Source organism: Anomaloglossus baeobatrachus, chromosome 5 (assembly GCF_048569485.1).
Source record: "Anomaloglossus baeobatrachus isolate aAnoBae1 chromosome 5, aAnoBae1.hap1, whole genome shotgun sequence".
NCBI classification, from domain to species: Eukaryota; Metazoa; Chordata; class Amphibia; order Anura; family Aromobatidae; genus Anomaloglossus; species Anomaloglossus baeobatrachus.
Genome location: NC_134357.1, coordinates 553,164,924 through 553,178,069, shown reverse-complemented (window position 1 = coordinate 553,178,069; position 13,146 = coordinate 553,164,924). Strand labels below are relative to the sequence as shown.

At 52.5% G+C, this 13,146-nt stretch overlaps 1 protein-coding gene across 1 annotated transcript in view; it reads left to right on the top strand.

Annotated features, from left to right (window-relative positions):
* LOC142312977 (uncharacterized) overlaps positions 1–13,146 on the top strand; it is a 42,645-nt gene that overhangs the window by 3,461 nt on the left and 26,038 nt on the right. The gene's annotated exons all lie outside the window — the stretch shown is intronic.

Below are 13,146 nucleotides of genomic sequence, written 5' to 3'. Positions count from 1 at the left end.
TCACGTGCTACTGCACGTCACAGACATGCGCACTCCATGCGTTCCACACGTGCGTTCCTCTGCACGTGACCGGATGTGACGCGCCTCCCATCACACAACTGACTTCCTTATAATGGCGCCGCACGGCAGTCATCTCCACGCCGCTGCAGCCTCTCTCCTTGCCACTGATGCCAGTTCCGGATCTCCACTGCAGGTAGCGCCGCTGTCCTGCACACTCCAACCACCACCGATTTTTGAGATTACCCCATCTCACCATGCTGCTTTGTTTTCCAGGCGTCCTCTCACCTCACATAGTGATCCTGTCACCCCTTCACCTACGGTATGTAGCATCTGCCTCCCTGTTGTCACTAACCATACTTACCAGCTGTGTTCCTCTTCTCCCTCCATCTCTTCCTCTATTCCCCCTTTTGTCTTTCTCTGCACCATTTCTCTTTCCCCTCCTTTTCTTTCTCTTTCCCTCTTTCTCTTTCCCTCTTCTCTTTTTTTCTCTCTTTCTGTCTCTCTCTCTCTTTCCCTCCCTCTCTTTCTCTCGCTCTCTTTCCCTCCCTCTCTTTCTCTCCCTCTCTCTCTCTTTTTCTCCCTTTTTTCTCCCTCCCTTTCTCTCCCTCTCCTCTTCCTCTCTCTCTTTCTCTCCCTCTCTTTCTCTCCCTCTCTTTTTCTCCTTCTTTTCTTTCTCTTTTTCTCCCTCTCTTTCTCTCCCTCTCTTTTCTTTCCCTCTCTCTCCCTCCCTCTTTTTTTTTCTCTTTTTCTCTCTCTCTTTCTCTCCCTCTCTTTTTCTTTCTCTCTCTTTCTTTCTCTTCTCTCTCTTTCTCTCTCTCTCTTTTCTTTCTTTTTTTCTCTTTCTCTCTTTCTTTCTCTCTTTCTCTCTCTCTTTCTCTCTTTTCTTTCTCTCTCTCTCCTCCCCGCTTCTTTCTTCTCCACCCACCTTGGTACTGATACCAGCTCCGGCTGTCTGGTTTGAATACCAGCTGCGGCTTTCTGCTTTTACCTTTGTCACCTGACCATTATTATCTCCTATGGTACACAATTTTGTTATTATACCTTGTGATAACACGCTCCGGGATCGCCTTTGCTGGGTTCAAAGGGCACGTATTCACCTCAGGCAGACAGCCGAATTCAAGGTGTAACTGACGCTTGGTCAGGTTTATTGCAGTGAAGCATAAACAAAAAGAAAAAAAAAACACCAACAAAATAAATCCTTGCCTGTCCGGCACTAACTATACACAGTGTTATCCTAACTACCAACTGGAGGGCTTCTCCCTTCCAGCTAAACCATACAAACACCAGGCACTGCTCCTCACAAGTGTCTCCTACACAGCCAGGCTTACTGTGTTCCCAGATGGAGACCCTCCCCCAACTTCCCAGATTCCTTTTACCTCCGTCCTTCACCTCCCATTAATCCATTAGTAGCCAGGTGATCCTGGCCAGGCTAAATCACATAGGACCGATACCGGGGTGAGATATACCTGCCCTCATCGACTAATCCCACATGAGTCTCACATATCCCCCCCCTCTGCTCAGACCACTGCAGCTGAGCAACAGCACCCACAAAACAGTGCACACGAGACAGGGCATCAGCATTCCCCATCCGCACCCCCGGGCGGTGCTCCACTGTAAAACGGTAGGCCTGAAGTGCAAGGAACCACCGGGTCACTCGGCCATTCCGTTCCCTATTCAAGTGCATCCACTTGAGAGGGGCATGGTCAGTGATCAGCCGGAACTTCCTTCCAATCAAGTAATATTTAAGGGACTCTAGAGCCCACTTAATGGCTAAGCATTCTTTTTCCACTATGGCATAGTTGCGTTCATGCTTATTAAGTTTCCGACTAAGATAAAGGACCGGATGTTCCTCTCCGTCCTTCAGTTGTGACAATACAGCCCCTATACCGGCATCAGAAGCGTCCGTTTGGACCACGAACTCGCTGCGGAAGTCAGGAGTCATGAGCACAGGTTGAGAGCAAAGAGCTAGTTTTAAGTTATGGAAGGCTTCTTCGGCTGCCGTGGTCCATTTGATCATGACAGAGTCTTTCCCTTTGGTAAGGTCCGTCAGGGGAACAGCGGTAGCCGCAAAATTGGGAATGAACCGTCGGTAGTAGCCGGCTATTCCTAAAAACGCTCTCACCTGCTTCTTGTTGACTGGTTGCGGCCATTTCTGAATGGCTTGTATCTTGTCAATCTGGGGTTTAACAATTCCCCTCCCAATTACGTATCCCAAATACCGGGCTTCTTCCAGCCCGATATGACATTTCTTGGGGTTTGCTGTTAGACCCGCCTCCCGCAGGTCCTCAATCACGGCCTCTAGTTTCTGGAGGTGCGTCTCCCAGTCCAGGCTGTAAATGACTATGTCATCCAAATACGCAGAAGCATACTGCCTATGGGGCCTCAGGACTCGGTCCATCAACCTTTGAAAGGTTGCCGGTGCCCCGTGTAGTCCAAACGGCATATACACATACTGGTATAAACCTTCCGGTGTAGAAAACGCAGTTTTCTCTTTAGCGGCCTCTGTTAGCGGGATCTGCCAATAGCCCTTCGTTAAGTCTAGGGTCGTGATATACCGGGCTTTTCCAAGCCGATCTATTAATTCATCGACCCGTGGCATAGGGTATGCATCAAATTTGGAGACCGCATTTAATCTCCTGAAGTCATTGCAGAATCTAATGGAGCCGTCTGGTTTCGGTATTAACACAATCGGACTCGACCAGGCGCTATGCGATTCCTCGATTACACCTAACTCTAACATGGTCTTCACTTCTCGGGAGACAGCTTCCCGCCGAGCTTCCGGTATTCGGTAGGGCTTTACCTGAACTGTTACTCCAGGCTCTGTTATGATGTCATGTTTAATGAGAGTGGTCTGCCCGGGCTTTTCCGAGAAAAACTCGTGATTGTTGATTACAAACTGCTTGACGTCTGTCTTTTGCCGCTCTGACAGCGTCTCCGCAATCCCGACATCCGGTATGGTCTGCTTGCAGACCGGAAGGGCCAGACCTGCTGACAGAGCTGGACGGTCCTTCCAGGGTTTTATCAGATTCACGTGATAAATCTGTTCAGGCTTCCTTTTACCAGCCTGGTACACTTTGTAGTTTACCTCACCCACCCGTTCCTTAATTTCAAAGGGGCCTTGCCACTTTGCCAGAAATTTGCTTTCTGCCGTGGGGACCAGGATCAACACCCTATCTCCGGGTGCAAAAGTACGGATCTTGGCCCCCCTATCATAAATCCTTTTCTGTGCTCCTTGAGCCTGTATCATATGCTCTTTAACGATGGGCATCACCGCCGCAATACGGTCCTGCATTTGGGTTACATGGTCTATTACGCTTTTGAACGGGGTGACCTGTCCCTCCCAGGTTTCTTTAGCGACATCTAACAGTCCACGGGGACGTCGGGCGTACAGAAGCTCGAAAGGAGAGAACCCGGTGGAAGACTGGGGCACCTCCCGGATGGCAAAAAGCAAATACGGGAGTAAGTAGTCCCAGTTCTTCCCGTCCTTGTCTATCGCCTTACGGAGCATCTGTTTCAAAGTTTTGTTAAACCGTTCGACCAGTCCGTCCGTTTGAGGGTGATACACGGAGGTGCGTAACTGTGCTATTTGTAACAGCCTGCAGAGTTCTTTCATTACTTTAGACATAAAGGGGGTTCCTTGGTCTGTGAGTATTTGTTTTGGGACACCAACCCGACTAAACACATGGACCAGCTCCTTGGCAATGGTCTTGGTGGCCGTGTTACGCAAAGGGATGGCCTCGGGGTAACGAGTGGCATAATCCAAGATGACAAGGATGTGCTGGTGTCCTCGTGCAGACTTGGGGAGGGGTCCAACTAAATCCATCCCAATTCTCTCAAATGGGATCTCGATGATAGGCAGAGGTACTAAGGGGCTACAGAAACGGGGCCTAGGTGCAGACAATTGGCAGTCAGGACAAGACTCACAATAGGTGCGAATATCGTGATGCATGCCGGGCCAAACAAAACAGTGTAATATCCTTTCGGTAGTTTTCTGGACCCCCAGGTGTCCCCCCATCATGTGTCCGTGTGCCAGGTCCAGCACTCTCCGCCTGTAGGCTCTCGGCACAACCAATCGTTGTACTGTGTCATCCCCCTTCTTCTCTATCTGATAGAGAAAGTCATTCTCCAGTGCCATGTAGGGGTAAGACAGCCTAGTACCTGCATCCACCTGCACCCCGTTTATCATTTTAACATTTTTTATAGCCTGAGAAAGGGTAGGATCTCTCATTTGCTCACTTTGGAAGTCATCTTTCTGGACTTTCAAATTCAGCCAAGAGGAAGGGGGACAGCCACCCGTGTCCGCCTCTGCCCCGGGTTCATCGGAATCACCCGCCAGAACTGAAAAGGGGAACTGGGGGTTGTTTTCAGCGGATTCCTCCTCTGAACCCTCTTGTGGGGCATCCTCTAGTGGCTCCGGGCCCACACAAGGTGTGGGAGAAGGATCATCCGTGCGGCTACCCTGGGGTACTAATTGGTTCTCCCACAACTGCCAGAAGTGGGGAAAATCCCTGCCCAAAATGATATCATGCAATAGTGCTGGTACTAGTCCCACCTTATGATGCACAGACCCATAGGGCGTAGTAATGCAGGAGACCGTTGTGAGGTACGAGCAGGTGTCTCCATGCACACATGTCACAGAAAATTTATCTGACGGTCCCATCGGGACTGTTACCAGACTGGCCTTTACCAGAGTCACCACACTCCCCGAGTCCAACAGCGCAACAACAGTATTGCCATCAATGGACACTTCACACAGGTGTTTTTTCATATCGCCTTGACATGCAGCAACACACACTACCCGTGCAACCATAGCCCTGCGTTTTTCAAAGTCCGTGACATCACACTGCATCGGTTCTGCAGTTACTGGACAGTTTGCAGCAATGTGGCCCAACTCCTGGCAGCGGAAACACCTCACGGGCCCCTTGCTGAGACCATAGTTTGGCACCTTAGCCCTCACAGGGCCAGCAGTCCTGTTTTCCTCCTCCACTGCCTTAGGATATTTTCCTCCTCCCCATGACCCTGGAACAGTCTTACCAGATCCTCGTCGAGAAGGGGAAGAGCGAGGATGTGTAGCATCGTCCATAAGTCCTTCTGCCAAGGAATAACGCTCCACTAGATCCACTAGCTGATCCGCTGTCGTGGGGTTTCCATGGCTTACCCACCTCTTCAGAGATGGCGGTAGAGCTCTTAGGTATTTATCCAGAACGATTCTTTGTACCATCTCTGGCGCCGTCAAAACCTCGGGCTGTAGCCATTTCTTGGTCAAGTGAATGAGGTCAAACATCTGTGACCGCGGTGGTTTATCGGGCTGATAAGTCCATTGATGAACTCTCTGTGCTCGCACGGCCGTCGTCACTCCCAGCCGGGCAAGGATCTCGGCTTTTAGTTTATCAAAGTCATGCGCTGCTTCAGGCTCAAGATCAAAGTAGGCTTTTTGGGCCTCACCTGCCAGAAACGGTGCAAGCAAGTCGGCCCATCGCTCCTTTGGCCACTTTTCCCGCTCCGCCGTCCGTTCAAACGTGGTCAGGTAAGCTTCCACATCGTCATCTGTGGTTAGTTTCTGCCAGCACCGACTCACATGAATCACCCTCTGGTCAGCCTCTGCATTACTCTCCGGTACGGTCGCCAGACGCTGCGCCACCTGCTGCAAAAGTTGGCGGTCTCTAACCGTCGATTCCACCAGTTCCTTCAACTGTGCCGACATCAAGCGATTAGCTTCCTGCTGCACAGCTGCGGATTGTACCAGCGCTTTCACCACGTCCTCCATTATGATGCGCTGTAACGTGCTGCCCGCATTCTCCACCACAATGTGATAACACGCTCCGGGATCGCCTTTGCTGGGTTCAAAGGGCACGTATTCACCTCAGGCAGACAGCCGAATTCAAGGTGTAACTGACGCTTGGTCAGGTTTATTGCAGTGAAGCATAAACAAAAAGAAAAAAAAAACACCAACAAAATAAATCCTTGCCTGTCCGGCACTAACTATACACAGTGTTATCCTAACTACCAACTGGAGGGCTTCTCCCTTCCAGCTAAACCATACAAACACCAGGCACTGCTCCTCACAAGTGTCTCCTACACAGCCAGGCTTACTGTGTTCCCAGATGGAGACCCTCCCCCAACTTCCCAGATTCCTTTTACCTCCGTCCTTCACCTCCCATTAATCCATTAGTAGCCAGGTGATCCTGGCCAGGCTAAATCACATAGGACCGATACCGGGGTGAGATATACCTGCCCTCATCGACTAATCCCACATGAGTCTCACAACCTGTACTAATTATCTCTCTCTCCATGTGATTAAGAGCATACTCTGCAAAAACGTGTGGAACCTTACCTTTATTTGCAAACCTCCGGTTGTCCTTCGAGACCCGTGTTTCCTTACTCTGACCAGTGATGTACGTTCCGCAGTATATTTTCATGTATATTTGTATTATCTTGTACATAATCTGTGTATCACCTGTATATAATGCACTCATTATTGTTATTGTCTTCACACCTTTTCAGGCAACAACCTTGAGAAAGGCTCTATGCCGAAACGTTGGTGCTGTTGTCCTGGTTAGGTTCCTTTTGCAGTGTATTAGTCAATAAATTCACTTTTGCATAATTCCCCCTTTGTTTTCATTCTGAGTGCTGGGATTTACTTTACTAGGTAAAGCCAGGCAGCTGGGTACAGGGATTCTCGGCAGCCCGCGGCCGTCCCTGGAAATGGCGCATTGTTTCTTAGCGCCATTTCCAGACGCTTTACCCGGCTCGTCTAGCGGCCGTGATGGAGGTGGCTAGCTGGGTAATAAAGGGGTTAATACCAGCTTTGTATTCTTAGATGGTACTAAGCCCGAAATGCATTGAGTCATGACAAATTAGACATGGCCGCCATTAATTTCTAGGAAACAGTAAAAAAAACCACAAACACAGAGACATTTTTTTTATTAGAAATAAAACAATAAAAACTCTTAGAGACTCCATCTTTATTATAAAAAAAACTTCCTTAGTCCGATGTAATCCACAGGGAGAGCAGTGTCAGCTCTGCTTCATCACTCTGTACAGACACAGTCTATACACAGTGAGAAGCACAGAGCCAAGTCAGCTCTGCTACATCGCTCTCTACATAGCAAGAAGCAGCCTGATAGTGAGGGGATGATTGCACTTCCGTCTTGCATTACATCACCCCGCACCTGATGATCTCTAGACAGGAGCACATCAGCTGTATGGAAACACATGCAGCCAACCGCTCCTGCGGGGAGAATGTGTGCCATGATCCTCGAACAGTGACAATGAAAGTTCAGTTACCAGGACCTTTGATGACATCTTAGTCATGTGACCATTCTGTAAGCCAATCAACATTCACACCAGACGGTCACATGCTATGACATTATTGAAGGTCCTGCAGGTCACTGCTGATTACCAGCGGCACAGCAATGATCGGACTCAGAAGCAGGAGCGGCCGGGAGTCTGCAGGACCTGTAAGTATAATGACTGTTTTTTAATAATGTGCTTCTTTTTTTTTTTTTACAGCCCATGACCCGATCTGGAGCCGATCTGTAACACAAGCTTCCCAGAAAAGCTTGTGATCGGGATCGTGTACACGATCATTATGTGATCAGTACGATCCCCGATCTTTACAGATCAGGACCGCCCATCCCTACTCTCCAGGTTTGCAATGCTCCTGAGTGTTGTGAGCTGCATATTTACATCAGTTACCTGAGTTTCCAAATATGTAACACGCTGACATCGAGTGCAGAATATTCACCCTCCAACGGCTGCTCAAGGCATGCATACATCTAACAAGACCCACACCTGGAAGCATTGTCCATGGAGCACCTATTAAATGGGGATAAACAGCACAGATAAAAGTAGAAAAACAATGGAAAACTTGTAATAATTCCAAACTATGATATTGTGTTAAACTATGAACCTACCCGACCCCTCACAAGATCAGTGACCCTCGCCTGCTGGATGGGATAAGTAATTCTGGTCATACACACACGGCTCCGCTCCGTACACATCGTACACACACGGCTCCGCTCCGTACACCTCGTACACACACGGCTCCGCTCCGTACACCTCGTACACACACGGCTCTGCTCCGTACACCTCGTACACACACGGCTCCGCTCCGTACACCTCGTACACACACGGCTCCGCTCCGTACACCTCGTACACACACGGCTCCGCTCCGTACACCTCGTACACACACGGCTCCGCTCCGTACACCTCGTACACACACGGCTCTGCTCCGTACACCTCGTACACACACGGCTCCGCTCCGTACACCTCGTACACACACGGCTCCGCTCCGTACACCTCGTACACACACGGCTCTGCTCCGTACACCTCGTACACACACGGCTCCGCTCCGTACATCTCGTACACACACGGCTCCGCTCCGCACACCTCGTACACACACGGCTCTGCTCCGTACACCTCGTACACACACGGCTCTGCTCCGTACACCTCGTACACACACGGCTCCGCTCCGCACACCTCGTACACACACGGCTCTGCTCCGTACACCTCGTACACACACGGCTCCGCTCCATATACCTCGTACACACACGGCTCCGCTCCGTACACCTCGTACACACGCGGCTCCGCTCCATACACATTGTACACACACGGCTCTGCTCCGTACACCTCGTACACACACGGCTCCGCTCCGTACACCTCGTACACACACGGCTCCGCTCCGTACACCTCGTACACACACGGCTCTGCTCCGTACACCTCGTACACACACGGCTCTGCTCCATACACCTCGTACACACACGGCTCTGCTACATCCACACTGTAAACCCCTCCTGACCCCACACATAAACTTCCCCTCATCCAGCACCATGACACCCAGCACAGCAGAGTCCTGCATACACTGAGGAGCTGACCATGTGACCCCTGACTCCTCCCCTCCATGTGACATCATCACAGGTCCTGTAAGCACTAGAGATGGGAAGTCCGGCTCTTTTCGGTGATCCGGTTCCTATGGCTCCGCTAACCAAAAATAGCTGGATATTTCAGATCGTTCTCGGCTCCTTATTAAATATGTGTTCACCCCAGGTGAACACATATTTAAGATTATAGTAACGCCGCAAAAGCCCCGCCCACTTACAAGCGGCCAATTAGATTGCTGAGTAGGCGGAGTTTAGCCGCGGGTGTGCTGGGTTTTGGCGGCGAAAAGAGCCATTTAGAGATTTGAGTGGCTCACACTGGTGATCTGGCTCCTGTTGTTCACAGCAGGGAGCCGGATCTTTGTGTCAGATCGTTCGCGACCGACACATCACTACAGAGCAGCCATATATCTAGTGTGCGGCTCTGCAGGAGGAGGTGTGTGGAGATTCCCCATTACTGGGCTCAGGCTCCATACACATTAGATGCTGGGGGAGAACAATCGCTCTATAGAAGAGAATTCTCCTGATTGCCCCGTGAAGGATGGATATGGACAGGGACAAGATGGCGGAGAGGATATTACACCTCACCCTAGAGATCCTCTTCCGGCTTACTGGAGAGGTGAGAGGTTCTGATGACGTCACATTACACCATTCTTATCTATGGGAATAACAGATGGACAGAACTGGAGAGGTGAGGACTCTGGAAATGTCTGGAGTGAGATTTATTACTGTGTCTCTCCATAACCAGGATTACACAGTAGTGAAGAAGACCTCTAGTGAGCGCTGTCAGGCCCCTGTGTCTGAGGGATGGGGAAGACCCCTGAGCCCAATCACGGGGCCTCCACCTCACCCCCGGATACATGAGGACATCAATGACCAGAAGATCCTAGAACTCACCTACAAGATGATTGAGCTGCTGACTGGAGAGGTGACACTGCAGGGAATGCTGGGACATTATACAGTAACGCTATGAAGGGATCGGGGGTGACGGTATCATTGTATGTGTCAGGTTCCTATAAGATGTCAGGACGTCACCGTCTATTTCTCCATGGAGGAGTGGGAGTATTTAGAAGGACACAGAGATCTGTACAAGGACGTCATGATGGAGGTTCCCCAGCCCCTCACATCACCAGGTAATAGACAGGACTAAATACACACGGCCTATAATTATCTGTATGTAAGGAATGAATTCAGTCCCTGTATGTGTCTCCTCCAGGTCTATCCAGTAAGAGGACAACACCAGAGAGATGTCCCCGTCCTCTTCTCCCACAGGACTGTAAACAAGAAGACCCCGATGTTCCTCAGGATCATCAGGTAGATGGAGAGAAGGTGCCATGAAATCTCCCTATGATGTGTAGACAGCTGTGAAGGTCTTGTGCTCAGTCTTGTTTTATCCTCCAGTATTATATGTGTTATACTTGTGTAATGAGAGCGGTGGAGATGGCAGGATTAGGAGAGATAAGAGCTTTGCTGATTCCTTTTAGTTCTCGTTCACACTACTGTATTTTCAGTATAATTGCTGTCCATAAAATAACACAGCGTCTCGCCCTCAGGCCATTGTTATTGGATGTGGCGGGGCAGATGGGGGATTTTTCTTTCTCACTCACAGAATCTGCGTGTGAGAATAATCCCAGCATCCTCTAGGGTCTTGTGTAAAATTGGATAAGACTCGTCCATTCAGATCTGTGCCTACAGAAACCTCAGATTCCGACCAGCTCCACCACACAGCAGACATTGTGTTACGGATATGTGACGCCCTGGCACAGCCAGGTTGTCACAGAAAGAGTTAATCCTCCTTGGTAATCTGATCTCACACCGGTGCAGCCAGACAAGCCACAGCCCCAGTGTGAGAGAAAAGCAGAGGAGAGGGGAGGGGCTAGAGCAGAGAGTGTGTGGAGGGCAGACAGGACAGAGGTCTGGAGTTTAGCTCCCAGGCTGGGAGTGAAGCGTTCTCCAAAAGGGCCGGGGCAGGCCGTAGTGAGGAAGGGGCCAGAACAGGTAGCCGGAGCCGGGTGGTGGCCCCTCGGTACCTGGGTACCCGGATCACTATAGGGGAGAGGATTCCCCGTTCCCGGCTGAGGAGAAAGAGGAAGAGAGAGGAGAAAAAGGCACTTTGCTGCAGGGAAGGAACAACAAGGGCTGCTGCACCGTGTGTGGGACACTAACACCCCCGTACCGGAGGCCGCGGACACCGGCAATTCTTAGTTCACCAGTGACTCCGTGTGACTTTCTTGTGAGTACACCCGTGCCCTCGGGCACCGCACTGCAGCACTGCGCCCTGCTCCCTGCTTACCCCATCACCGGGCCCCGGGACAACCAACCCCCCTACCCACGGAGGGGACATAACAACTACGCTGCTCCCTGTCATCGCTCCCGGGATCCCCTTCCAGAGCAGCGGTGGTGTTCCACCATCACCACAACCGTGGGTGGCGTCACGGACAATCTCCCCTAACAAAACCCCTTTTACTGTGGAGCCTGGGATCACAGACCGGGTCACGCCATCGTGATACCCACAGAAGTGACTCTGTGGCCCGGATCTGAGTACCCCCTGGTCCCCGGGCGAAACAGATACATTACAATTCTTTAATGACTTACATTAAACTTACCATATTTTTTGGATTATAAGACGCACTTTTCCTCCCAAGAATTTGGGAGGAAAAGGAGGAGTGCTTCTTATGCAAATGTAGCTTACCGGGAGGTGGAAAATGGGAGCTGTGCTGGCTGCAGTGGGCACTGTGCTGGATGGGGTGGGCGCTGTGCTGGCTGCGGTGGGGGCTGTACTGGCTGTTGTGAGGGCTGTGGTGAGAGCTGTACTGGCTGCGGTGGGGGCTGTACTGGCTGCTGTGAGGGCTGTACTGGCTGCTGTGAGGGCTGTACTGGCTGCTGTGAGGGCTGTACTGGCTGCTGTGAGGGCTGTACTGGCTGCTGTGAGGGCTGTACTGGCTGCTGTGAGGGCTGTACTGGCTGCTGTGAGGGCTGTACTGGCTGCTGTGAGGGCTGTACTGGCTGCTGTGAGGGCTGTACTGGCTGCTGTGAGGGCTGTACTGGCTGCTGTGAGGGCTGTACTGGCTGCTGTGAGGGCTGTACTGGCTGCTGTGAGGGCTGTACTGGCTGCTATGAGGGCTGTACTGGCTGTGGTGGGGGCTGTGCTGGCTGCGGTGAGGGCTTTACTGGCTGCAGAGGGCACTGTGCTGGATGCGGTGGGCTCTGTGCTGGCTGCGGTGAGGGCTGTACTGGCTGCAGTGGGGGCTGTACTGGCTGCGGTGAGGGCTTTGCTGGATGGGGTGGGCACTGTGCTGGATGGGGTGGGCACTGTGCTGGATGGGGTGGGCGCTGTGCTGGCTGCGGTGGGCGCTGTGCTGGCTGCGGTGGGCGCTGTGCTGGCTGCGGTGGGCGCTGTGCTGGCTGCGGTGGGCGCTGTGCTGACTGTGGTGGGGGCTGTGCTGGCTGCGGTGAGGGCTGTACTGGCTGTGGTGGGGGCTGTGCTGGCTGTGGTGGGGACTGTGCTGGCTGCGGTGAGGGCTGTACTGGCTGTGTTGGGGGCTGTGCTGGCTGCAGAGGGCACTGTGCTGGATGTGGTGGGCTCTGTGCTGGCTGCGGTGAGGGCTGTACTGGCTGCGGTGAGGGCTGTACTGGCTGCGGTGAGGGCTGTACTGGCTGCGGTGAGGGCTGTACTGGCTGCGGTGAGGGCTGTACTGGCTGCGGTGAGGGCTGTACTGGCTGCGGTGAGGGCTGTACTGGCTGCGGTGAGGGCTGTACTGGCTGCGGTGGGGGCTGTACTGGCTGCGGTGGGGGCTGTACTGGCTGCGGTGGGGGCTGTACTGGCTGCGGTGGGGGCTGTACTGGCTGCGGTGGGGGCTGTACTGGCTGCGGTGGGGGCTGTACTGGCTGCGGTGGGGGCAGTGCTGGCTGCGGTGGGGGCAGTGCTGGCTGCGGTGGGGGCAGTGCTGGCTGCGGTGGGGGCTGTACTGGCTGTGGTGGGGGCTGTACTGGCTGTGGTGGGGGCTGTACTGGCTGTGGTGGGGGCTGTACTGGCTGTGGTGGGGGCTGTACTGGCTGTGGTGGGGGCTGTACTGGCTGTGGTGGGGGCAGTGCTGGCTGTGGTGGGGGCAGTGCTGGCTGTGGTGGGGGCAGTGCTGACTGTGGTGGGGGCAGTGCTGGCTGTGGTGGAGGCTGTGCTGGTTGTGATGGAGGCTGTGCTGTCTGTGGTGAGGGCTGTACTGGCTGTCGTGGGGGCTGTGCTGGCTGCAGTGAGGGCTGTACTGGC